Here is a 4,237-nt window from a genome sequence, read left to right as displayed (position 1 = left end):
TAACATTTCCTCTATAGTTGCTTTTGTATTGGTGAACCCTTTTAGTTTTTGCTTGTTGGAGATGCTCTTTATTTTTACTTCAATTCTGAATGATAGACTTGCTTGGAAGAGTATCCTAGGCTGCAGGATTCCACCCCCCACCCTTTAGCAGTTTAAATATATTTGTGTAACTCCTGCAAAAGTCCTTCAGAAAAATCAGCTTATAATAGACTTATGTGGGTTTCCTCCAATGAGATTTTTTGTTTTCCTATTGCTGCCTTTAAAATTCTATTTTGATCTTAATCTTTTGCCATTTTAACTATGATATGCTGCAGTGTATTTTGCTTTGAGTTCATCTTGTTTGAGACTCTCCATAATTCCCAAACCTGGATAGCTGCTTCCTTCAAGTGTTTAGCCAAAATTTCATTAAATACATCTTTTACATTTTCTCTTTCTTTCTGCTGGTTCCACTACAACACAAATGCTAATAAGCTTGATGTGGTCACAGAGGTCCATTAAACTACTCATATTTTTAAAAATCTGTTGTTCTTTTTTGCTATTCTCATGTGTGGTTTCCATTATTCTATCATCCATATCACTTAAGCATTCTTCTTTACCACTAAAATGCCGCTAATTCCCTCTAGTGTATTTTTTGCACAGTTATTGTATACTTGAGCTATAACTGTCTTTTTTTTTTTCTAGTTCCTTGTTAAAATACTCATGCTGTTCATCTATTATTTCTCCCAGTTTCATTAGCATTCTTATTACTATTGCTTTGAATTCTTTATCAGGTAAATTAGTTATCTACTTTTCATTAGGGTTTTAATCAAGGTTTTAGTTGCTCTTGTTCTTTCAACTGAAACAAATTCTTACAACTTCTTATTTTTCTTAAGTTTTTCTGTCTCTCTGACATTGGGTAAAGCAATTACATATTCCAGTCTTGAAAGTGGTTTCTTGTATGGGAGTGTCCCTATGAAGTCTGTGTATGTCCAATGGCTTTGGTGGGAGAACTGGATCTGAAGTGAGCAAGGACCGTGTCTTCTCCTGGGGTGTGATGGCAGCCACTGCACTGGTGGGATGTAGGGCTGGAGTTGGTGGGACCAGAGCCAGAGCCAGGTGTGAGCAAGGGCTTCCCAGTTCTCAATGGCTTTCACCACCTTATCAGGGGTAGCTGTGTGGCCTGAGGAGCTGAAACAAGAGTGTTGAGAAAGTGGATTTCTCCTGTATGTGATGGCAGTTTCTGAATTATTCTAGGCCTGTGAGCTTAGGGCTGTGTTGGTTTCTTGGCTCTGTGCTGGTTTCACTTTTTCCCTAGTGTGCAAAAGGCTTCCTTGTTGGCTCAGTGGTAAAAAAAATCTACCATGGGTAGGAGACCCAGGTTTGACTCCTGGGCCAGGAAGGTCCTCTGGAGCAGGAAATGGCAACCGATTTCAGTATTCTTGACTGGGCAATCCCATGAACAGAGGGGCCTTGTGGGTTACAGTCCATGGGGTCACAGAAGAGTTGGACATGACTTAATAACTAAGCATCAACAACCTTTCCTCAGTTAGTGGCTGGGCAGTGGTGAGGGGTTGGTGCCACAACACAGAGCTGACTCTGCTCTCTCTGAATATGGATAGGAATGTGCACAGTGGTTATAGTGTTCTCTTCCCTGGATCTAACGTCATTCCTCCTGGAGTGCCTACAGAGACATATGAGTTGACAGTGGCTCAGTTGCAGCCTCAGTGTCCAAGTCACCTCCCATCCCTCCAAGTGTGCACACTTTTGTTAATAATGGAATCCATCCTCCCCTTTAGTGGTCAGTGACCACAGGAGCATGAGAGGCTGGGGCAGGAGCTCAGTTAGGGCTGGGGAAGAGGGGATGCTGGGGTGGTCCTTGCCAGCTGGATGGAGTCCCAGGCAGTTTTCAATCTGCTGCCACCATGCTGTGACTGGGAGTGAGCAGGTCTGGCACATGCTCTTCAAGAGCAGGGTGTCAGTTACTTGCAGCATTCATGTAAATCTCCACTGGTTTTCAAGCCAGAAAGGGGGTTTATTTCTGTTGTTAAACCCTAGGGCTGGTGTGCCTAAACTGTGGCCCCAAATCCTTGCTTCTCCAGGAGGATTCCCCAGCCTGTGATGTCCCCTTTCCTCTTCTCTGTCCCAGGTGAGAAGTATAGGTCCCAACCATATCACTTCTTTCCCCTTCCTGGAAGACTTCATATGGATTATTCTTTATAACCTTCATTGTAGAACAGCTGTTCTGCTCTTGCCCACATGGATTTCAGCGAGTTTCTCCATATGTAGTTGTAATGTGATGTGTTCCTGAGGAAGGGTAAGTTTAGCATCCTGCCAACCTGCCATCTAGAACTCCCGTCTCATTTTTATAATTTAGATTGTTTTAGGCTATCTCAGTGCAGAGGATCAGGTTTAGGTGAAAAATTTAAATTCCTTTCTGGTCTTTTTGAGCCTATATCATTCCAGGTACATACAAGGGGACCTTCCCATTATCTCTGTATATGCTTCTTACTTTACAAAAGTCCTAGTCTTTAATGTCTGGCTTCAAAAAGAAAAACAGGATGGGAAGGGAATACAGTACAAGCTTTTAAACTCCCTGGAAGTCACTTCAGCTGGATCAAAAGGGGATTATAGCCATGGTGGGGAGACATACCAACAGTGGTTGCCCCCACTGTGTCTGCACATCTGGTTCAGAAGCAAAAATCAGTAATCAGAGCACAGACACTGGATATTGGAGAGGAAAGGTCCTACTATCTGACCTTCGGTTCCATAAGCTTTGTCAAAGCCTCTCCTGGACATGTGCATGCCTGACATCCATGGAAAATATTTACATTAACCCTTGACACATCATACTGAGGCTTTTATAGGTTGCATTTTTGCCTTAAAAATAAGAATGCAACATCTTTTTCAGTATACACAGTGCAAAAATATGTGTATCCACCAAGTATTTCTTTCAAGATGTCATTATACTGCCAGTTGCACTTTGAGGTTGAGTAATTTAAAATCTGTATGGAAGTAGCATATGAAGCTCCACAAAAAAAAAAAACAAACCTGTCAAAAATCAAATAACTTAAGCTGATAGCCTATATAAAGAAACACTGTGAGCTCAATAATATTTCTAGGGCATTATAGAAAGGAGAACAGGGTCATAGGTAGGAGCTTTCAAGTCCTTCAATGTACTCTCTAAATTCCTTCTTCCTAACTTGAATTGCAAATGCTCTTAACTATGTTATCACCTGTATCTGCCCTCTTTCTCCCTGGTTCCAAATGTGACTCTTTTTCACCATCATTTCCCAATGCCCTACTACTGTACAGTCGTGCACACTATAACTTTGTCAAAGATTTATATACTGTGAGATACATATACATTCCTGTACAGAAGAATACAATTTCAGAATAAAATTTGTTTCCTAAGCCTTATGACCACTTCCCACACAGCGACCTCTTATTTTCTGGCTATGTGTCTTGTAGAGGTCTGTCTTCATGATGTGATTCTGGACTCCTTTCTTTACCACATCCTGTTCTCTTAATAATAATAATAAAAACCACTTTCAAACACCTGAGATTCATTTTCTTAGTTTTAGACACATACAAAAACCCTTCCTATGAGTCAATCCTTTCACCAATGTGTGTGCTAAGTCATGTAGCCATGTCTGACTCTTTGCAATGCTATGGACTGTAGCCTTCCAGGCTCCTCTGCCCAAGGGATTCTCCAGGTAAGAATACTGGAGTGGGTTGCCTTGCCCTCCTCCAGGGGATCTTCCAGACCTACAGATCAAACCCACATCTCTTACGTTTCCTGCATTGGCAGGTAGTTTCTTTATCATAGTGCCCCCTGGGAAGCCCCATCTCACCAATATACTAGTCCAAAAGACCTTCCTTTCCCACCCAAAGAAACCCATGAAACTCTTTGCCTAAACAAGCAAACAAACAACAAAAAAGCACCATGTACCATGAGAGAAATTCATATATCCCCTGGAATAAACAACAGTTAAGCTTCAAATTAAAAATATTTTCTCATTAATGATCATAATAGATAATGAAACAGAATAGAATGAAGTAGATGTAAGTAGACTACAGAAGTAGCAGACTTGAAATTAGAAGGCTATCTGTTTAGTCTAGATTTTTTTCTTATGAACCTGTGACATTTAATAATTAACCATTTGGAGCTTCATTTTACTATCAATGAAATAAATACATTTGGATTATCTGCTGAGTTCATTGTGGAAAGATAAAGGGAAAACTCCAGCCAAAGAAGTTT

The sequence above is a fragment of the Bubalus kerabau genome, chromosome 5, assembly GCF_029407905.1.
Source record: "Bubalus kerabau isolate K-KA32 ecotype Philippines breed swamp buffalo chromosome 5, PCC_UOA_SB_1v2, whole genome shotgun sequence".
Lineage (NCBI taxonomy): Eukaryota > Metazoa > Chordata > Mammalia > Artiodactyla > Bovidae > Bubalus > Bubalus kerabau.
The sequence above is the reverse complement of the archived record's forward strand: the minus strand, read 5'-3'. Positions refer to the sequence as shown.